This window comes from Lycorma delicatula, chromosome 2 (assembly GCF_047948215.1).
Source record: "Lycorma delicatula isolate Av1 chromosome 2, ASM4794821v1, whole genome shotgun sequence".
Classification (NCBI taxonomy): Eukaryota; Metazoa; Arthropoda; class Insecta; order Hemiptera; family Fulgoridae; genus Lycorma; species Lycorma delicatula.
In genome coordinates this window covers 100591547-100617077 of record NC_134456.1, presented here as the reverse complement: position 1 = coordinate 100617077, position 25531 = coordinate 100591547, and positions in this window count along the sequence as shown.

Here is a 25531-nt window from a genome sequence, read left to right as displayed (position 1 = left end):
TACCTGTGATATAAAATAATATAATTTTTAAATAGGCATTTAATTATTTTTTACGTTAATTTTCATTTCCTCTTCTTTTTTTTAAAGAAAGGTAAGGCCTTTTGTATTTATCTCTTTGTTTAGTCAGTCTTATTATTTTCTTATTGCTAATATTTTATTCTAGTAACTTGAAAATATTTGCGAAAAAGTAAATTTAGATGTTTTCTTAAATTCTAGAAATTTATTTTAAAAGATTTGTTTAATAAAAATAACAATTGAACTGAATAAAGTATATATTAACAAATTATAGAAATTTTGGAAATGTTTTATGGAATTTATATGAATAGATAGATATATGTCCAAATGTAGGTTATAGATAAGAATTTCTTATTTAAATTTTTGTTATCCGTTATCTCAATTTTATTATTAATATTAATTTTTTTTTTGTAATATTATAATCGTTTTTTTGTGATAAATAAGGATAACGTTACTGCAGAAGTAACTAAAAATAGTGTAAATATAAATTAAATAAAAAAGAAACCATCTTTTTAAATTGAAAAATAATGATAGAATATTAGCATATAAATATAAAATTTTTATCTCCTAAATTTATTTATTATGGTTTTAAACTTTGAATAGTTGAACTTTTTAAAAATTGTATTTTGGTTTTGCGTACACTATAAAAAAAAATAATATTAAATTCATTATAGCAAACAAACAAATTATCCATAATTACATCAGCCATGACTTTAAAAAAAGTATAGTAATAAATAAATATTAAAACATATTAAGACACGTGTATCTTATCGTTTTTAAATTTATCTTACCTTCATATTTCAAGGAATCTAATTCGTGCATCTTATATAAAATTTATCATTAATAGAATTAAGTCCTTGATAGGTAGGCCTAATAATGCATCACTTTATTGTTACGTTATTTAATATTCGTAAATTTAAATTAGAAATGTAATTACCATCATGTTTAATTTTATATATATACTACTTCGAAAAAATTGTTTTTAGGTTAATAGAATAATATAGAAAAAGAACTCCGTTATTGACGTTCAAACAAAATCATTTTATTTTAAAACGGTATGGTAGTCCCTGAGTACTTAATTTTACTTTGTAAAATATTTCACAATCATCTAAACATACGACTTGTGTTATTTGATTATGTTTGTCTTGCATCTTATGGATAATGATTTTCTTAATTATTCAAAACTTATTCGTTAAAATCTTCTGCCAATTTTTAATTAGATATGAGTGCAGATCGTAAATCTTTTAAACAAAACTGTAAATAAAAAACTGGTTTTTCTATAATTGCATTTTTGTTGCTGCTGTAGAAACCGTGTATTTTTTTCATATCGTTCAGTTTGCATTGTTAATAAGTGTGAGAATTTTACATACGCTTAAAATAAACTGCATCCATTAGCGCATTGACAAGCGATATATCTACTGATTGAATGTAATAAATGAAATGTTATTATATGTACCAGTTTTTTTAAATTTAATCGGTATATGTTTAATTTATTCCGTTGTATGTAATATTATTTATCCTACATCTGTTAATTACTAATCCTGATAAAGCGGTTAAAATTTAAATTTGGTTTCACAATAATTTTATTAAAAAGAGACTAACAATTTATTTTTAAATACGACACCGTATTTTTTAATTATATAATTATTTTAGTTACAAACATTTATCAATTTATTATTTAATAAATACAAAAGGATTTGGTTTTTCATGGCTTTGAAAATATCTGGAAAGCTGGATTTGTCTGAAGCAAGAAATAAAAAAATAAAAAACTATAGAAAAATCTAATAAACGCTAAATATCTTACAAAAATAAAATTCATGGTGTATTTACATGCACATATTTTGTTCCACATCTCCTCCTAAACCACTGGTCCAATTTCAACCAAACTGGATTAATTAGAACTAACTAAGAAAAAATTCTCAGGGGTTTTAGACATCCCTACCGCAACCGTTTAAGACATCCGTAGGCACCCTACCGCATTTCCTACCGCAATCCCATAAAGGTGACGGGATTACCTCAAAATTATTAAAAGTTAAAATTCAACGTTTTGTAGATTTTGGAACATTCTACATCATTTCCGAATATTTTTTAACATTATTGCAATTTGGGACAATGTAGAACATTATACAATATGAAAATTCGGAGAAAATTATCAGTGAAAAATGTATAAACTTATAACGGTTTGATGATGCCTAAAAGGAAAACGTAAGTCCTTTGGTCAAAGTCAACCGAAAGTGAAGAAAGCAAAGCTTTTGCGAGGACACGAATGAGATTCAATAAAAAGCGCAAAGTAGATTTATGTTTGTTATGGAAAGTTGGCGATAAGTTTTGCAAAAAAGAAACGGATGGGCCTGTGAAAAAATTATGACCTTGAGCAACGCCGGGTATAAAGCTAGTATCTAAATGTAAATCTAAACAAACTGTAATATGCTCTGTTTTTGTGTAGTTAAAACTGTGCAAAATAAATAATGATACAATAAATGAACACAATTAAAATCTAATTTTAAGATCTTAACAAAGCCAAAAAACTTTGCTTAAAAATTTGCATTTAAACACCCCACTTATCAGTAAAACACCAATAAAATTGGGAAGATTACAGATTCAGAAGATATGTATCTGAGTGAATCTTTATAAATTTGGACCGACTTATCAGAGAAGCTAATCTTTACTGTGGTATTGGACTTCATAGGTAAAAGACGCAATATTTTATATTTTAAATACGAAAAAGTCTTTAAATTGCTACAAAATGACTGACATTTCATTCGTTAAAAAAATTTCTATACTTAAGCACCATACTTAACTATTAATATATTATCTTTTTTAGGTATAAGATAGATTAAGCATCTTTGAAATAATGACAAAGCCATAATAACAGTTTAAGTTTTTTCCTAGCCTTAGGTAAGATATTAGAAGCACAATCGCAAAACACAGTTTTATAATGAAGTCCGCCACTGTACCGTCTCTATGACTGCGACACTAATAACTGTAATAAATCATAATATATTATTATTATTATTACATTATTTTCCTGAAAAAAGTAAGGAAAAATGGTTTAATTCAGCTTAAAGGGGTAGTTTTCAATTGACCTTTCATGAATCTTGCAAAGATTCTTTTTTAGCGTAATTTTATCATTCTTACATATAGTCTTAAAAAAAATTTAGCCACCACCGAAGGAAGTATATAGAACGGAAAAATATATCTAAAAAAAATTTTTCTTTTTTTGAGAAGATATTAAAAAAAAAAAAAAAATGTAAATAATCTTAGTAAGTCCAAAAAATTGATTTTTTAAGATCGAATTTTGTGCGTATGTACGTAAGTATGATGGTCTGTATTTCATCTTATAACTCTGGACCCCATTGATCAATTTTCTTCAAATTTGGTAGACAGGTACTACCTTCGAGAGGGAAAAAATCATTAAATATTTTCAAAAACTGGAAAAAAGTGCGCGTTCTTTGGCAAAAATAAAATTTCAAATCTTTATTGGGGCACTTATGTAAAAACGTTGAAATCTTTATCAAGATCACAAAAATTACCAAAATATAATTTATTATTCACCCCTTCCCAAAAACGGCTTTATATAATTTTCTTTTATAGCTTATGTTGCTATAGAAAAGCAGTTAGTGAGAGTTTTTTGTATCTATATATTATATATAGATATATTGTATCTATATCTATATATTATATATTATATCTATATATTGTAGATATCTATTATTCTATATATCTATATATATATATTTATATATATTATATATATATATAAATATTATATATATATATATTATATATGTATCTATATATTATATATAGATACTTATATTATATATAAGTGGGCTTCTGACCAATATAAAAATTTCATTTCCATCCCACTTCAATGATTTGTGGAAATAAAAAAATATTTTTTTTTAATTTTTAACAATTGTTTTTAAAATTTATTTTAAATTAAATCCATATCGCAGGTTACCCATCGTATTTAAAAAGTAAAATTCTTAATTTTTTTATAGACCTTACTCTTCGCTATTTCATGAAAAATAAACTTATCCAAAATTTGTCACCACCATCTTAAGAAAGACATTTTTTTTTACATTATGGCTGTATCTTTGTAATTAAGAAATAATTTTATAAAATTATTCCTTTTTCATTTATTATCACCACTTTGGGATTATTTTCCTAAAAATGAATTTTATCTAAACCCTTTTTCTTGTGTATGAGAGCCCTCAAAATGTTTTGAAAAATTAAAAAAAAAAAATATATTTTTGCCGGATTTAAAAAAAAATTAATGTTCTACCTAGTAAAAAAATAAAAGTAAATATTTTGATAAAATTTTCTAGAAAAAAGTAACAAATATATCAGGAATGATATATTTAAAGGGTAAATAACATAGGGTATGTTATTTACGAAAGGGTAATAACATAAATCAATAGATTCACTTTTTGATTAATATCAATATCAAAATTTTGATTTAAAGTAAAATATATCATTTTAAAATATGGGAATATATACATTTACTTTGTAAATTTTATGATTATTTTATTAACAAGTTGTTTTATCTAGTAATTAAAAAAATACATTAAGCCCTATATATTCGTAGTAATTACAGATTTGATAATGTTAATATTTGATTAAAATTTGAGCCTTAAATTTAACCTTGGGTTATGTTATCTATACATGGGGCACTGCGAGCAAAAGCACCGTCGGCATCTTACAGCGGTTTTAGAATAATCTAGCGAAATATCTTACGTAAGCACATTGGTTTACAGGAACAATAAATACCAGGATTATTTAGGATTACGGTCCGTGTGGGAGGGATACAAGATATAAGTTTAAAGTACGGACTTAGACTTAACTACAACACAAATCACTTGGCAGTAAACCTAATACACAATGAGCATAACATTAGAAGGTTGAACCGTTCTGTTTGAGACCTTAGTGTCATAAAGTGTGTATAGTAAATGTGAGTACCGTACATTACCTATTTGACTCATAATTTCAAATTTATTACATATGTACTATAGTGTATCAGGTAGTTTTCCCGGAAATATCATAATCTAGTCTACTCGTGAAAATAATGGAAAAAATACACAAACATGTGTCCTAAATGCTTCGTTTGCGAGTAACGACTAGTGAAAAATTTTCTCGGATTTCAGTTAGTCCAGTGAAATGAGATAATACTGACATTTTTATAACGTTAATTAAGAAGCAGAATTACTGATTTCTTATGGTGTTTTAACTGAAAAATCGAATAAAATAGGTCTTAGAACCGTATCTGCAATAGGTTTCGAAAATTTGATGTTAAAACTTAATTTTTTTTAGTATTTGAAATACATTAACTTTATTAAATGCGTAATAAACACATAAAAGTGTGTAAAAAAAGGTATAAAAACCTAATAGAAAATTTAATTCTGAACAAAATGGTGTAAGATAAGTTGAATAATATAAAGAAAGGTTAGAAAAATTTGAATTTTATTTAGAAACAGTACAGTAGTACTACGTTTGTCAGAAAAGTACTTATTTGATGTAAACAAAAACTAAATTATTTTTTTGGTGATGTAAAAAATTTGTAAGAAATAAATTTACTGGTAAAAATTGCTACTAAAAAATTAATAAAAAAACCTGGAATTACGAAACAATTGTAAAGTAAAAATAAATTACTTAACTGTTTTTTTCTTTTTTTTTCTTTTAATGAGATAAACGTAATAATTTATTTGAAAAATGATTATTCCAAAGTTGGCAATAAAATAACAACAGCTGATCAACAATGCGCAATACTGTATTAGTGGTTAGATCATTCTGTAAGGTAAATTAATATATGGAGTACTGTGAACTGTGTTGTAGTTAGCGAAGTTTTCCTGTAAATTTTAATTTGAATTTGATGGGTTTGCCATTGAAGTAATGTCGTACTTATTTACAACAGAGCAATAAGCTGATATTCATTTTGAATATGTGTAATGGTAATGCTACAGCTGCTGCAGTAGAATATGAAATACTTTTCCAAATCGCAGGATTCCAGATCCCAAAACAATTAGCACAACGTTTTGCAATCTTTGGAAACAGTTTCATTACCTAGTATTCATACCAGCAACAAACGATCTGTCCAATACGACGCTGTAATTGATGAAACTATTATTGAAGCAGTTCATCGGAGTTCGTACGTCAGTACACGACGTCTGTCTAAGCGGATCGGAGTTTCGCATTCGATGGTTTGGAAGATACTTAAACAAAACAAGTTCTATGCTTATCATAAACAGCCCGTTCAACATCTACTCTCAGGAGACGGTCCGCTTCGATGGAATTGTGCAACTGGTGAATACATATTGAGAACTCTACAAATATGTTTTGTTTACTGATAAGACAAATTTCACTTGAGATGGTATCAACAAATCACGCCATGAGCACACATGGGCAGAAGTAAATCCTCATGAAACGGTGGAAGTCAATTTTCGATACTGATTTAGTCTCAATGTATGGTGCGCCCTTCGTCATAATCAGCTTTTTGGGTCCTTCATATTACCTGGATGCTTAAATGCTGAGGTCTACTTGTACTTTCTTCAAGAAGCATTGCTGCAGCTTCTTGAAGATGTTCTTCTAGCGCTCAGACAAAGTATATTTCTAACAGAATGGCGCGCTACCCCACTTCTGTTGTACCGTTTCCACTCACTTAAATCAGCCCTCTTCTATGAGAAATAGATCGGTTCTAGAGGTTCACATTCTTGGCACTAAGATGGCCTTATCTAACACCTTTAGATTTTTACGTTTGGGGATGGATGATAAACATTGTTTACAAAACAAAAATATATTCTCGTGGGGAATTAATTATCCCCATTATATATAGGGGTGAACAACTTAAACACAATCTTAAACAAATAAAAAAACAGCAAAAGCAGTACAGAAGCGAATCAAGAAATGTGTTCTGAATGGCGGGCTCATTTTTGAACATTTATAATAAAATGGTAGTATAATGCACTTTGGTCTATTGTACTGCTTCTAAATAAAATTCGAAATTTTCTAACTTTTCTTTGTTTGATTCAACTTGTCTCCCATCGTTTTGTTCAAAACTAAATTTTCTTCAATTAAAAAAAATTATATGTTTATTACCCTTTTAACAATATTATTGTATGTCAAACGTAAAAAAAAGGGTTTTTTACCCCAATTTGTTGGTTTTCATCCCAGATTTTACAGACGCTACTTCAGATACAGTTCTGCAATCTATTTTATTAAATTTTTCAGGTAAAAACCATAAGAAATCACTAATTTTGCTTCTTAATTTAAGTACTAATACACATAATAATAATATAATATGTACACATATTTTTTTCTTTTCTTTTTTTTTTTTACTAATGATATATTATTTTGCTTCCTATTGCTCTTGTGATGTTGAATTTCATTCATATTCTATCAAATTTTTACTGAGAATTCCTTATCAGGTGATTTGATTTGTTGAAGGTTTATGAAAACGACCGGTAAAATGTAAATAACTGATTGTAAAAAAGCTTTGAAAAAAAATTAATTTTATCTGTATGTAAGTTTCAAGGAAACCCTAACACTTAAGAGAAAGACGAAATAACTTTTATTTATTTATAATTTTTTTTTGGTAGTACTTGAAAACTATTAAATTTGTTTTATAACGTTTTTTTATAAAATTCTTGTTAAGATACTTTATCTTAAATCATTTTGAACGTTATTTTTTTATTTTTATCTTACCTCCGATCAAAAATTATTCTTCGCAAAATTTTAATTGAAATTCTGAAAAAGTCCAGATTCTTGTAGTAGAAGTTAAGTTCGATTAAACATTCACAATTAAACAGGATTTTAGAGAAAATCACCTTGAAAAATGCAAACAAATGTAATCAACCCACTAAAGAATTTACGTAATAGTAAAAAAACTAAATAATTTGGTTAATAGAATTAAATATTTTAAAACGTCAACAAAAAAATAAATTGGGCTTAAAAGACTAATTTTAATTTTAATTATTTTTTCTTTGAGAAAGATATTCAAGGTAGTAATTTCTTCTTTTTGATCTCACGATATGACATACATTAAACCAGAATTAAGGTAATTAATGATGGAATTTATGTTTCATCACGTACATTCGGCATTTCAACTCTGATACCTTGTTTATCTCCTAATCACTGGAAGAAATATATACAGATTTAACTAATTTAAAAAAAATGATGTAACGTCATTTGAAATTGGCAAATAATAAATTCTTAAGATCTTTAATATAAACACTGTTTTACTTGTAATTTACGAAATTGACATCCTAAAATTTTAAAAACCAGATTTCAATAAATGTTTTGGCTAGAATCTACTACCAAAACAAGGATAGACTCTGGATATCACAGACTATTCAGGAAAGAACAGTTAGCTGGAAAACTTCATTCTCTTATACCTAAATGAAGATGATTAATTTTTGTTACTCTGATGTCATAACAGAATTCTGTCTGGTAGTGATTTAAAAATTGATAAAATATTTTTGATATAATAATGTGAAGTCAAACAATTCTACCATCATTTCTCTTTAAATTAAAAAAAAGAATCTGTTATTTTTTCATTCTATATGTTTGTTTTCTAACGTCATTTTGAATTACATTAGATAAATAATAATTTCCTGGAGACATAAGCGATCGCGTACGCCGATGCTTGGCACTTCTGGTAGCCGAAAACGGAAGATGAAGTAGAAGACACAGCAAATGAGGCCATAGCCGAGGTTAGTGGATGGCCGGGTGAGAGGGGGCTGAGATTCGCCCCAAATAAGACGATTCTAGGACGATGTCGCATCAGGGAGTTGTTAGTCAGGGTCGACGGTGTCATCGTACAGGCCTCAAAGTGTGTCAAATACCTTGGTGTCTGGCTGGACAGGTCGAGCCTATTCACCACGCACTTGAGAGGTGACCAGCAATGCAGAGTCTGTGTTGAATACCTTAGGATGACTCATGACCAACACGAAGGGACCCCGAGCGAGCAAAAGACGTTTGATTCTCTCGGCGGCTTCCTCTATTTTACTGAACGCGGTGCCGGCATGGAAGGGTGCTTTGAACATCAAGAGGAATGTTAGGATGTTGGCATCGCTGCAACGACGGGCGGCCATTCGGATCACATCGGCGTATTGAACTGTTTCAGGGGTAGCAATAGAGGTGATAGCCGTGTGCCTCTGATTCAGCTTTGGGCGGAACAACTAAGCAACAGATATGAAGGGATGACGAAAGCAGAAGCGATAGGGAGGGCGCTCCAATCATGGCAGGCAGCGTGGGATGGGTCAACCAAGAGTGCGTAGACAAGGAGAATTATCCCACGGCTGGAGTCGTGGATCCGGAGGAAGCACGGGGAGGTAAACTATAACTTGACCCAACTTCTTCAACACGGCGAATTCGGGACGTGCCTCCATCGGTTCAAAAGGAGAAAATCCCCAAGATGCGTCTTTTGCGAACAAGAGGACTCAACAGATCACACCATCTATATGTGTCATAGATGGGCTGATGTGAGAAGGAGTGCGGATTACAATGGCTAACGGCGGACGACACCACGGCATAGATGCTGTGAGGCGAGAGAGAATGGGAGTCGGTGAGTAAGATGGTCGTCAGTATACTTAAAACTACACAAGAAAGAATGGGGTGAAGACATCTACCTGGTGGGAAACGAGCCGAAAATTTTAGCAATAAGTGTATTTACTTCTTTCATGTTTAGCATCATAAGTTATTTTTCATTATGTGTTACATAGTGTATTGAACAATTAGATTAAGATTTATTTATATATGTGGAGTCAAGCCTTCAGGATGTCAAATAGTTACAAAGACTGTTGAAATGAAAGAAGGGAACTAAAAAGGAGTTAGTCTCAAAATTGAGTAGGCAGAAAGTGAAGGCATCCTATTGTTCGATACTGAAATATACCTTTGTATTTATGTTTGTACAGTGCGTGTTAAAATGTATCTTTCTGTATTATTTTGTATGGATACCGAAAGGAAATCAGTACAATCTTATGGGCAACTACTCCGAGCAGCGGGTGGTTTAGATTGTAATTTATAGGATTAAGAGCGTTATGTTATTCATTCGGTGTTATTTTATCTTGTGATGCTTTGTAAAAATGATTGGATAATACTCGACGAACAGGATGCAGGAGAAGATGGAAACTAAGTGTTTAATCAACCACAACTTATATATGTAATTAAGTTATTATTGTGTCAACATGTGTTTAATGATCCATCACGTAATTACCAGCGGGAGATCGGTAAAACCTAGTGGTCAATCACTTCGAAAAGAAGGAAGTCTAATATTGTAATTTGTAGAATTGAGTGTGCTATTTTATTACATTTTGTATTAAGAATATTTTTCTGTTTCTTTTGTACTATATTGTTTTATATCATGTTGTGTTTGTGAAACGGTTGGATGAAACCCGACGATTAGCGCGTCACGAGCAAAGGGGCAGGGCTTTGATTGCATTGTTTTCAACACCGCATAGTGTACAGTTATTAGAATTTTAAAAAATGTGTAGTTGTCGCCGATTCATCAGGGCACCTTTCATAGGGGCATCTCAGAAGCCTCATTATAATAGTATGTGTAAGCGTTTGTTAAACTGAAAATTTTGCTATAGGTAATATTTAGGGTAAGTCATATTCTAAGTAATCCTTGTGTGTCGATGGCTACATCGTTCGGCATCCCGGACACCGTGCGTTTCCTGCTGTTTGATGCAAGGGGTACAGGTTGTAAAAAAAAGACATCATGAATCGTGGTTGCCGTGTAGGGCCCGGAGGTAACCGTGTTGGCCCGCCCACATATAAGAGTGGGGGGTTGGAGCTCCCTGATGATGGCATTAGGGACCCCCGACGTTTAAGAGGGCCGCAGGAAAGCGTCGGATGAGTACAACGCACACTCGGTGCTGATAGATTAGGAACGGGAACGGTAGCTTCCCAGCGGTGAGCCGCATCAGCCATTTAGAAGCGGAGGTTGGCATGCTTCGATGAAGCTGGGAAGACCCCTGATGGAACGCCTCCGAAGGAGGCAAGACCCCTGATTGCCACGACTCACTGAGGCGACCGCGCATTGCCTAACGGTGGTGGTCGGTGGTCTTGGGGGATTTAGAAAAAATAAAAGAAAAAAATGTTATATAATAAAGATTCTTTAGACATAAATTTTTAAAACGACTTGTTATATTGGTAAATTTTTAAAAATATTTCCAAGTAATGGAAATACGTCGACAGTTTTTTCTTTCAATATTTTATAAAATTCCTATTTTATTTATGGTCAGTCATATACATTCATTAAAATCGAAAAAGGTTTTTAACAATAGTTATACTCTACCTTGTTTTTTTAGATACATGCTGTTATAGCAAGAATAAATTAAATTTTTTTATTTATCAATCTTAAAAAAGATTATGCAAATTAATAATTATTTGACTTTGTAATAAGTTTTTTCATACAAAAACACAAATATTCCCAAATTTTTTCTGAAAAGGATGGCATGCAAACCTTTTCTAAAGAAAAGTGCCTAAGACTATCTAAATGGAGGTATTAACAGTAAAATTTATATGCAGACCCATTAATCATTATTTGTTTTTTTACCCGATTTATTGGAAATAGTATTAAATAAATATTATTTCTCTTTTCTTAAATTTCTTCTTTTTTTTTGAGCAAATTTATTTTTATAGTCGGTTGCCAAAAAGATTACGACCATAAGTAAAATACTTTGTTAAGAGTAACGTGACAGTACACCGTACAAAGATAGCGCACCTAAATTGCAATATTAATAATATGCATCATCTTTCTTGACACAAACGAAGCGATTAGTTAATAAAAACAAATATAACCGATAACAAATAACAATGTCACAAAACATTAAAGTCATCCAAGTAAAGTCATAAATATTAAATTCAGATAAAAACAATAAAGATACCGAATTCACAGTAGAGAATCAGACTGCCGATTCAGAGTCAACCCATCTTCAACGTATGTCAAATTCCAGTATAGATTCTTAAAGTTAGACTACGATTAACATAATAACTGCTGTATCATCCCACTGGTCACGCACTCTAATATTCACTCCTGCTCTTAAAGATCAGCGAGGTCCAGTACATGTAGACTACTCAATCGTCTGTCTTACTTCCTCACCATTTTCAAGTAAATTCAGCGCCGGATGATTCACACGCTTGACCGGCTTAGATATGTAGTCTCCACTGGTTCTTCTATCTCTTCTCAGACACATGGCACCCCAAGATACCCGCGCACCTCATCGTCTTAACGAACTGTAGAGCCCCAGATATCAGGAATTTCTATATATATTTTCATATAAGAAACTTTTTTTCTTGAACTTAGCTTTCTGATTTTCTTCTCGGTTTAATATTTTTGCTTCAAAAGATTTGAATTTTTTATTTGGAAAATATAATAAAACAAAACTCTAGCCTGAGAAACCCGCAACAGTTTAGAGAAAGGTTTACTCGAATAGATTTATTGATTTTTAAGACTTGTGTAAAGACAAATATCTATCGACAAATCATATTTACCGAAACGGTTTTTGTAAGAATACAATAATCCTTTTACATAACTGTCAAGTATCTTCCAAAAAATTAACTTTAATTTTTCAAAAGACTCGTATGTTTATAGACCAAATATACAAACGAATATAAAGTATAAAAGAACATAGTGTTTTGTGTACGAATAGAGTAGTGAACAATGATTATCTCATTTTGTAAAGAGAAAAGATATCTAAGGGGGACAGGACATGGAAGTGGTACCCGCGTCAACCTAATATCAGTTATTTTTTACATAACTTTACATAAACAATACGTCACAGAGAACATTTTTATCTTATGAATTAAATTTTATCTTCTCAGTAAAGAAAAGTAACGTTTTGAGAAAACTGTAATTTTGTATTATTTTCACGTTTTAAATTAAATAAAATTTTATAAATCAGTTTTATTGTTAAGTTTACCTATTAATAAAAATAAAAAAATAAAAAATAAACAATTACTCTAATGTTTAAAGAATTACGATATAAGTTGTTAAAAATAATGGGTTCTAATAACTGGTGGCATGACTTTTATAAATAACAACAAAAAAACACAAATAATAATAATAACAATATGTTTTGTAATCTTCTTTTAATAAAGAACATAAAATTGTATGTACTTCTGACTTAACCCTACCGTACCGTTTATCGTGATAATACCTTATGTCCCGTAAAACGTTCGAAGAATTGTACTAGACATTGGCTAGAACTATATATATAAACAGGGTTACTGCATTGCATCACGATAATGTAAGAGTAGTTGGAAAAGAGCAGAGTAGTTTCCAATTAGCTTCATAGAGTATATCGTAACAAGATATGATATGAGTTTAACTGGTTGAAGAAGATCGGTATAATATAGTCCTAGTTGTTAAGAACTAGAAAATATTATACCGAGTTGTTCGCTTCTAGTTCTTCCTTAAAATAAATGTCTAAAGTCTTATATCGTACTGTTCACCTTATGTTATATAGAACATTTACGTTTTATTATTTCACTTTGAACCGTAGTGAATAGTAGCAGGTTAACTATCTTCTATTTGCAATGGCACGATGAAGTTTATATTTATGCTTTAAAATGATATAGGATTGTAATAATCTTTGTGTAGTAAATTAAAAATTCTTTTTGTATAGTAGTTTTATATGTAAACCATATTTACTTTAATTTACTGATAAATATTTATTATTTCTTTCGATATGATTATTCCAGTTTTATTTCGATTAGATATAAGTGCAATAACCGGTTAAGAAAAATATGTTTATTTTCCCGTGGTTCTTATTTGTTCTTTCGTACATTTGCACGATGTACGAGCAACATCTACTTAAACCGAGTCAAAAATTTGCTTAAGCGTTACGTTATACGTTTGTTTTTTATACTTCTTTACTGGTAAAAATTTCAATTTCAGAGATAATAAATTGGCAGTACGTGTGTTATAAGAAGTAGCGATTATCTCTACGGTCACCAAGAAATCATAAGAATATATTAAGGATATCAATTATTTCAGGATATAATCACTCTTATTCTCACTATCAAAACAAATCCTCCTAAGGTTAGCTGTTTATAAATGGACCCGGCAAGCTTATCAAATCAAAGGATCGTTTTTTGAGATTACTACTTTTCTCAAATCTATCTAACCGTTATGATTTTAAATTAAACATTATTCTGTAACGCATAAAATTTAATAGTTTTCTGTTACGTATCCCCACCCTGTCTGTTGTTATTCCTCGTGGATTTATATAAAACAATGATGTAAGTAGTTTAAATAATCATTGCAAATGATTAAATAATGCCTAGATAATTAACTTTGTAAAACTGTTGCCTGCATTGACCTGTACGGCTTGCAGATAAGAAAACGATTTGTTATTGTTAATTGTACGCAATGTTAATACCTTGTTATTCTGTTCGCAATAATGCGCCGGCATGATAATTTTCCATTATTTGAAGTATTATTTAGGCTAATTTTAGTGGTTAAAGTGTAGAATACGTTAAATGTAGCAACATTTTTAAAAGAAGTTTTATAAGTTACATTTTCCGTTCGGCAATCCCGTTTTGGATGACTAAATTACAAAATGACAGGTGAATGTTTACATTTTGTTTATTAACAAAATGTTATCAAAAATGTTAACAAAATGTCTACACTAATATATGTTTTTTTGTAAAGTTAAGGTAATAACTTTTTAGTTGTCGTGTAAGAGTACGCTATAAAACCGTTGTTGAAAAGCGTTCTTATGATTGACACTATTATATGAGATAAAAGTCACCCTGATTTACTGTAAACTCGCAATATTCGAATAGAAAAGTCTTATGTGCCGGATGGTTGTAATTTCCAATATCAGCGAATATGTGGAAAAAGCAACAAATTATAAATAATGTGTAAAAATATTGGGGTTGCATAATATAAAAAAACTCCCAATTTTAAAATAGTATAATTTGAATTAAACATGAAAATTTAGCAATCTTGAGATTTTCTTGTATTTATATATAGTTTAAATACCTTTACCAGTGATAAGCAAAATATTTACCCTTACAACTATATTTAATTTATTGGTTATTTATCCATCGTCTTAAAGAACATACTTCCTAATAGAACACAAAAAAATATTTAAACGATAATTTCTTTATGGTATATTTATATACACAGAAGTATAACGAAGTTTCCCCGGGTCTTTCATAAGCTATTCTACTCAAAAATAATGGAAAACATTCATATAAACTTATGTCCTAAAATGCTTCGTTTACGAATTACGGCTAGTGAAAGATTCGCTCGAATTTCAGTTACCCCAGTGAAATGAGGTCGTACTGACATTTTTAAGACGTCAAGTAAGAAAAAAATTAGAAATTTTTTATAGCTTTGGACCGGAAAACCCGAATAAAATAAGTCCCAGTACCGTATCTGCAGCAGTTTTTGAGAAATCTGGAGTAACAACAAATAAATTGAGATAAAAAAACCCTGATTTTTTGTTTGACGTACAATAAAATTGTTAAATGTGTTATAAACGTATAAAACTTTTAAAGCAACCGTATAGAGAATTTAAGTCTGAACAAAATGGTGTAAGATAAGTTAAATAAACCAAAGAAAAGTAGGAAAAATTCGAATTTCATTTAGAAACAGCACGTTACTTGTCAGAGAAGTACTTATTCAATGTAAACAAAAACCAAATACTTTTTTCATGGTTTAAAATTATGTACATACTGTTAACATTTATTGTACAAAATTTTAAATGTAAACACGGAATTACACGTATTTTTATAAATTATTTGAAAGGTAATTATTTCAAAATTGGCAATAAGTAACAACTGTAATGCTGTACTTATTTACAACAGAGGAGTACGCTGATGCGAAACCATTTTTGGCATGTGCAATAGTAATACTAAAATTGCTGCAGCAGAATATGAAATACGATTTCTGAATCGCAGGATTCCAGATCCCAAAACAATTAGTCCGACGCTTTGCAATTTTCAGAAAACAGCTTCACTAACTAGTATTCGTAGCAGCCGCGAACAGTCTTGTAATCAAACGATCTGCAACTTAAGAACAGCCCTAAAAAACTAAAAAAAAGACCAAAAAAAGCAGTACAGAAGCGAACCAAAAGATGTGTTAAAACTGCGGACTCAGTTTTAAAAATTTGTTACAAATTGATATGTTTAATAAAAATACACTTTGGTCTAGTGTATTGTTTCTAAATAAAATTCGATTTTTCTACCTTTTCTTTGCTTTATTCAATTTATCTTACTCCATTATGTTAAAAATTAAATTTTTGTATAAATTTTCTATTAAAGTTTTATGTGTTAATTACCAATTTAACAATGTTAGTTTCGTCAAACATAAAAAAACTGGGTTTTTTCCTCAATTTATTTGTTTTAACCCCTGATTTCTCATAACGTAATGCAAATAAAGTACTGGAACCTATTTTCAGGTTAAAAACGATAAGAAATCATTAATTTTTCTCGTTAATTAACGTCCTAAAAATTTCAGTACGACTTCATTTCAACAGGATAACTTAAATCCAAGCGAAATATTTCACTTGCCGTAACTCGCAAACGAAGCAATTTAGCACATATGTTTAAATGAAGATTTCCCATTATTTTTACGAGCAGGATAGGTTTAGAAAGTCTTGGGAGAACGTCGTGATATATTGTGTACATAATTTTCTTTTTCTTTTTTACTGATGATATATTATTTTGTTTTCAGTTGTTGTTATGATGTTGAGTTTCATTCATATCCTTTCAGATTTTTGCTGAGAATTCCTTATCACGTACTATGGTAAGTGATTCGATTTGCTGAAGGTTTATGTAAATAACTGATTGTAAAAAAAAAGTTAATGTTATCTGTATAGAAGTTTCAAGGAGACCTGAACACTAAAGACAAAAAAGACGGGATAACTTTCATTTATTTCTTTTTTTCTAGTAGCGCTTTTTTAGTTTTTTTCAGATCAAAAGCCACATTAAATCACTAATTTTGCTCCTTAACGTCCTAAAAATTTCAGTACGACCTCATTTCGCTCGCTGAAATCCGAGCGAGATCTTTCAGAAGCAGTAATTTGCAAACAAAGCGTTGTTTGTATGAACTTGGTCCATTATTTTTACCAGTAGAACAGTTTATAATGTCCCAGAAAACTTCTTTATACACCCTATAATTTTATATGTAATGGTAAATTTTATTCCAGTTATGATTTGGTGTAACACAACCTCCTGAAAATTCTGTAGAAATAGGTTTTACTTTTGTTAAGATGAGTAAAAATCGAGACCATTAAAAATGCAGACAATGAAATTGTTTGATTCAATATTATTTAAAAGTTAGAAATGAAAGTATGTATTAAGAGCAATACATACATGAAAGTTGAATTTTTTCTGTACAGATTTCATTTCATAAACTATATGAATTTTATTAACCAAAGAAACGGAATTTTAGCGATAAGTTGGTATAAATCTTTTGTATGTATAAATTATTCTTAATTTTTTGAAGGATTTAACTTCCCTAAAATTATAAAAAATACAAAATATGATATCATCGAGTCTATATCCGAGAACAGAATACTTTTAAAAAAACAGTTAGAATATCACAATTTTTTATTTTTTTCAAAAAAATATGTCGCGGCTAGGGGAACTAAATATATCAAGGAAACTAAATTTATTTACAACGTTAAGAATTCTGTTTTAGAAAGTAGAATTCGAAAATCAGCACAAAATATCACTAGGTAATCATTGAATAATACAATATCATCCTTTTACGACTGACTGGCATACTGTCAAACAACAGTACGAGGACATTTCAAAAATTTATTAAAATGAAATATATGTAAATAAGCAAACGTTATGCTTAACAGTTTATATTTTTTTAATAAATTTTTTCGATAATATCCAAAAAATCAAATTTTTTATAATTTATTTATTTGCTGTAACAATTCCTTAAATTATCAATGTAATTTTTTCAAAATCCAAAATTTATCCAAAATGGCGGTGGCCATTTTGGGTACAGGTATCTACCAACTTTTTATCTACACCATTTTTCTTTAATTAAATAGATTTTTAACATGATGTTTCACTCGAAGGGTTTTACCGTTTAAAATATTTGAGTTAGAACCCCTGGGCCTCCCCCAATAACGGGTTGAAAATTTATATCTCGACAAAAGGTACAGTAGTTTGATCGATACCGTATCCTGAAAGTTACAGTATTCCGTCTAGAACGGTTTTAAAGTTGTTAAGGGGTTTCCTTACCTTTGACACACTATATACATGCATATATATAAGGAATTGAAATGAAGAGAGATCTGTGTCAAAACATAATTACTTAATACATTATTTGAAAAGAAGAAAGTTTTAAAAGATGAAGTAATTTTTAAAAATGGTTCAGTAGTTCTTGAGGTTACCCCAAAAATATTTCCTTGTACTACAAGGAAGTATTGTAATCACGAAAAATGCCAGTTTTCTGATTTCAACAGAAATATCCATTTTGACCATCCCTGAATCCATTTTGACTAATTTCGGCGTGATGTCTGTACGTACGTAAGTATCTCGCATAACTCAAAACGATTAGCCGTAGAATGTTGAATTTTTGGATTTAGGACTGTTGTAACATCTAGTTGGGCACCTCCCATTTTGATTGCAATCGACTACACCGAAAATGTTCAAAAAAGCCCAAAATCAAAATACTTGGATTTTTTTATTTTTTCTTAACTGCAGTAATAAGTCCTCATTGAGAGCTTTACACCGATATATTATAAGTGGTAATTATTTTCATCAATTCCAGAGTTATAGCCAAATAAAATTTTAATTAATGAAATATTTGGTTCTTATAAGGGGAAGGCACACACGTTCGAATCCGTTTTTATTTCCCTTTTTTAACTTTTTTTTTTAATTTAAATATATTGATTTATTAATAATTATTAATCTCCGATTTTAAAAAGTTTTTTTTTTTACGATAAATAGTAATTCAATAACAATAAAATAATCAGAAGCTATTAGTGAAATAAAATTTTATACAATTTTCATTTAAAGAAAATGTGTATATATAATTTAATAGGCGTGCAAGGAAGACATGTGATATCGACATTAAATTTTTTCATGTTAGTATTAAACAGCGACATAACAAAATTGGATATACCTTTATTTAACAGTATGTAAGTTAGTACGTGTGTTTGTGTGAAATTGAAATTCATAATATTATTAGTAATACAATATTTTATAATTTGTATGTTCACCAAAATTAGAGTGAATACATAATTCGATAGACAACAGAAGCAACGAGTAGGGCAGAGTTGTACAAACAAAGGTAGGCATTCATGTTAATACAGGTTCGCGCATGTGTAGTTCCCGTTTTCAACACTACTCTTGATTTAACGATGCGTCGATTCCTTATCGGTTATTCTAGTTGTAAGGTTAATGTTTTAATAGGAGCGTCGCGACTATTTAGTACGGTCTATACATTTATAAGAAAAACTGATTAAATACTTATTAAGTGTTATACGAATTACTAAATAGTACTATAGTACGATTTGTCTGACTATATTAATTTTCGGGTTGAAATACTATTATTTGTTAATGAGACAACAACATTCGTGTTGTGGCATTGCGTTGTGGTAAGTGGATATAAGTTGAATAGCTTTTTTTTTAATTTTGGACGGTATGAATGGATGATTACTCAGAAAGATTTGTTTAAAATTTACTGTAATATTAGATTTTTTATCTGTTGAATCCGTTAATTATATGCTTATATTATTTATTCTTAAAGTGCGTATTATTTAATTTTAACATTTAAATATTATTTTATTTTTTTATAGTAATTAGGAAGTATTTCAAAATTTTTTTTCTGTTTTCTTAATGTTTTGTATCGTATAGACAGCTATATTTGTTATTCGTTTTCTAATTAATATAATTATAAATTCATGCAGATGCAAAGTTTTATAGGATTTAAAAAACAATTTCATGTTTGGCTGCGTTCTGTTGTAAGTTTCTTCTGAACTATTGCATATCATTTTGTGCGGTAATTTTTATGATAACAACAGGGTGTCGGGTTTTGATTTTCTTTTTATTATTATTTTAATTATTCTACATAAGCTGTTAGATTTATTGTTTCATTTTAAACATCCGTATTGATGTCGTATATCATATTCAAAGTTCGTTTTTAATATTGAAAAAAAAAAGACAAATATCTTTTTATTTAACACATTCTCTAAACTGATAATAGATGAATATGTGCTTTATTTCATTATGGATAACAAAAATTTTGAATGGAATCAATTTATTAAAAAAGTGTCTGCTTTTTAATTTTTTTTAAAGAATCATATAAATATTTTTTAATTAACTTAAAACTTTTTTTTTTTAAACTCCCCCAAGACGACCAGCCCACGCTAAAAAGCTTAACACAGTCGTCTCAGGGTTTCATGGCAGCGCAGTCTGCCTTCCCTAGCTCGTCCGAACTCGGACATCCCATCGAGGTTTCTCGTGCCTCCTCGAAAACATACTAATCACCTTTTCCGGTGATCAGAAGTTTTCTCCGCAGGAGAGCACCCTTCCAGTCCCTATTGTACCTGATCAAGACACACATTTCGTTTGCCCTTCACAGTTACGCGTCCCCCCCAAGCACACCTCGAGGGTCCCCCATGCCATCATCGGGGTGCTCCGACCCACCCACTCTTGCGCGTGAGTAGGCCCGAACACCTTAGGCATAAACTCAAGACTAGCACAAATCATTTATTAATCTTCATAAAGGATGTATCAAAATTTCTAAAGGGATATTGAAGCTCTAATATTTTTCAGGAATCATTTACTATCTGAAAATGAAACCAATTTTGAAATTTTTCTGTAATTTATAACTCCAATTCTATTATATAAGTTTTCTCAAATTAATTTAAATTTTTTTTTTTTTGTACAGCTAATTTGTAATTTATTAAATATTACCTTTTTACATTAAAATTATATTTATTATGAATAATGAAGTCGATTATTTTGCTTTGTGTTCTCTCAGTAAATGTAGCGTTTTTCAATACATTTTTTCAACTGTACACGTGTTTTAAAATGAATTTAGAATATTAAATTTGATGATGTTATTTCCAGGTAATAATATATTTTTCTTTAGTATTTTTAAAAAAAAATGAAATAGCTAGCTGTATGTGCTTGAAGCAATTTCAATTTTATAACATGATTTTGCATACAAACGACATGTTCTTGTAATGTTGACGACGAAAATGCTATTGATATAGTATGTTATATAGTGAGATCGGCATTTTTGAAAGAAGCATAATGGAAAGGAAGGTATATAAGCAATAATGATCGGCTTTGCTCTATCATATTATATGTACTAGATAGAACATACTCTACTGTATACTATAAATAGGCCTACTTTACTGTCCCAGTCACGAACCTTGTGATTAGTTACAAATACTTCGGTTATACAGGTATAAGAGTGCGTATAGCCTAGGGTGTAGAATCTAAGTTACTTTTAGCCCAGTACAGTCATTCTGTTGTTACAATACAGTATCTTTACACCAACTAGGTAAGTTTTTACAGCGTTGTAACATTTCAGCGTTACCCTATAGACATTAATTCCTTCATCGTATTCTCTGAAATATACATGTTATTCTTAATATCTTGTTTCACCTGTTTCCAATTTCGCACACTTTCTCTCGTATATCTATCTATTAACCTTTTTTATTATATCTAGAGGGTTAAAAAATTTAATACTAGCAATCCTATTATTTTTTTAAGGTAAATTATAATTTCTGAAAAATATTTTGTAAATTATAAAATCCTTATAAAAAATATTTAAATGAAGTTACGCAGTAGTTACAGTTAAAAAGTTCAGTTTTCAAATGCGTTATGTACAGAATTATTTTCTTATATAATCTCAGTAGGTTTACAGGGTATTTTATTGTTATTTCTATCATAATTTACGTTAAATTTTGAAGTTGATAAACTTTACTTTAACTCCTGTAATGACAGCTTCAGCTTTATATTGCTGGTAGTATTATGGAAAATATTTATCTTTTTACATGCAAGCTTTGTTTATGAAGCATTTGATGCAACTTTTTTTTGTGTTCTGCAAAAAAAAAAAAAAAACGAATCAATGCCTCTTTATTTAGATTTACTCTATTTTATAATTTTTCTTGTTATAACTAGTTTATAATCTTATAACTATTCCTCAAAATTCTTCCTAATTTTTCCTACTGTGTGTTTAATTCAAGGAAATTTTTGAATATTTGCTATTATTTGTAAAAACAACAAAGGGTTTTTGAATTACCTTTGCAATCAAGATTTCCATCTTCGTTTACTCTAGTAACAACTATTATTTTTGTACATGATCATCCCAAAATCTTGGAGAAATATTTTTTTTTGCTAGACCTGTACGTACTGTTTCTTTTAACTTCTATCGTATCATGTACTGATTAATTGTTATTTTCATAATTAAATTATTATTTTTATAAATAAATCATAGCATAATTATTTTTGTGTTTTTTAATATATTTTTACTTAAAAAAGGACCCGTTTCTGCATTTTAATTATGATTGTTTGGGTTAGTCCTAGGAAATAATACGAAATAGATTTACGGTATCGATTTTTGTTTTATTCTTGAGTTTAATCGATATTGCTGGTAGAAATTTTAAATAAAAATTAAATGTAATTCTGTCTTCAGCAGAATAAATTTAAAGTTTTTAAGACGTTATAATTTTGTAAGGTTTTAAAGTCTTTTCATATATATATAATATTAATAAAGCATATTTTTCCTTAAATAACGTTTCAGTTGTTAAATATTAAAAAAAATTCTATTTATTTATTTAGAAATTGCTTTATCTTAAAAAAAACTACTTTTTCATTATGAAGCCACCATACCCCAAGCGTTGAAGAAGTTCCCATGAGGGGCAACTCATACATTTTAAATAGAAGGCTAGAATTATGACAAATCATTTTAAAGGGCATTGAAAAATATAACTTTTAATGTATAAATCTTCTGACTACAGCAATTCTAACCAAAATGCCAACTATTGAATAAATTTTACAGCTACTTTCAAAATAGTCTATAGTCATTCCCTTAAATAATTACTGAGCAACGAAACGCGTAGAAAATAAAATTTAATAATGATCAAACTACTTTTTGATGTGATTCCACTGTTTGAGGTGTACTAATTAATACACGATTGGTCCAATTCTTTTCTAAATATGAACCTGTTTCATACGGTTACATGAAACCTTCAGCTGAAACTATTAGTTAATTATTTATTCTATCCTTTGCCAATAATAATGAAAATTTTCCCATTTTTGGTGAGGATGTGGGGATGCAACTCAAAATTTTTAAACGGTAACACGCATTATACGTCTACTCATTTTAAAGCTTTCATCGTACGAGAAAAATTATTTAAAGAAAAGCTGTGTGTGATGTTTCCATCTAAAATGAAAAAGGGACAAATTTGAGAATTTATGGTACTTACGTATTAACGCCACCGCAGCTACAGCTTTATTTAAAAACAAAGTAGTCAATCGGATTTCGGTGGAAAATGGGCCGATATAGAGTTTAACATAAATTAATAAATATTTATTTTATAAATACAATTTAATCAAACTTAACCTACGCTCGCTTAGCTCGCTAACCTTGACTAATTAATACCGTAATTTTTTGAATATTTATTTAATAAATTCAGTAACTATTTAATAATTGATTATTTAATAATAAATAATTGCAATAATTACTGAATTTATTAAATAAATACTCAAAAAATTACGGTGTTAATTAGTCAAGGTTAGCGAGCAAAGCGAGCGTAGGTTAAGTTTGGTTAAATTATATTTATAAAATAAATAAATATAAATAACCATTTATATTCTGTTTTGAATCTGTTTCAGCCCATTTTCCACCGAAATCCGATTGACTAATTTGTTGTTAAATAAAACTGTAGCTGCGGTGGCGTTAATACGTAAGTACCATTTATCTATTTTTTACAGGTCAAAACCCAATTTTATATTCATTTATTTGGAGATACTATGTTGTAGGATGATTTTTTTATTAATTGATTTTAATTAATATTTAGAAAAAATTCTGAGAAAATTAACAAAACCAATTTATATCTAAATACTGTTTACTGCATTCCTGAATTAAACCGATTGGGGAGGTAAAAGCACCCGTTTTTTCATTTTACTTTGATTTTACCTAAAGAAATAGAACTTAATATTTAATAAAAATAAAGTTTATTCGTTAAAAAACTGGTTTACAGTCGACTTATATGCTTAAAAATAGTTGTTTCTTTGTTCACTTCAATTTATTTTAATGTTGTTATTTCAGTTCAAATTTTACCTCAATTTTATCAGATTAGTCGTGTTTTGAAAATTACTTTGCCGAGTATTTTTTTTTTGTTTGCTACGACCGGATTTTAATTTTTGTTTTTTAACGTTTTATCTTATTTAATGATTCATTTTGATTAATCGCACCCCAATTTAATTGTCCAAATAGATGCTTTCATCAACCGAGTATATTTTAAGTAAGGAATCGGTAAACCCTATTTAGCTAAATAAGATAAAGAATAGGCTGCGATTTTTTATTAATCTTGATTGAAATAAATAAAAAAATCGCTCCAGCAACATATCTTGAAATGAAAAATTATTAAACTAATTTCTTTGATAATCATAAAATCTGAATTTTTATTTTCGATTTCTGAATTGGAACATCGATAATTATTGTACTTTACACTTCTGTCTTAATGAGATCTTTAAAATGAGCTGTCAGATTCAATAATTTCATTATTATTACCAAAAAATAGAATAATTAACTAATAATCTCTGGTGAACATCTGAACTACCCATTAAAAACAGCTTCAAATTTTTAAAAGAGGTACAGTACGTTTGAACCATTGTGATTTATTTATAAATAGTACATCTCTAGTAGTGGTATAAAATCCTGCAGTAGGTGTTAACTAAACTTTTGAATGCCTCATCAGAAAAAGACAGAATTTCTTTTTATCAACAAAAGTTAGCATAATTAACCTTTAAACTCTCTTGGACATTTCAACCTCTTTATCTGAAATATCTTCAAAATTAGAAAAGGGTTACCGCATTTTTAATTTTGTAATAGATATGTACGATATGTAGCCTAAATGCAAACATTTCTTAAGTCTTTTAGCAAGTTGTAAAAGTATATTTGAAGTATGTTCAAATGGCATTATATTATCGGAAATTATCTTAATCTATGAATATGTTATGCCTTGTTTGGTATTCTTCTTGCACTACAAAACTCATAACACACTACAAACTAAAAAAGCTGACCACACAGTTGTAGGACCTTCCCGTCAAGCAGTAAAGCCGCTTTCTGGGAAAGTCCTACAACTGTGAGTTGTTTCTGATAAACGGCTTAACACACATACATATACAACTTAATTTAAAATATTTATAGATTTATTTAAATATCATATTTTTCGTTTATTTAATTCACTGATTCTAAATAAAGCGCGCTCACATACCATATTTAATTCGGGGAAGTGTGGCGGTACTAGCGGTGACGAGTTGAATTTAATAAAATGATCAACTTTAATTAGTCAAT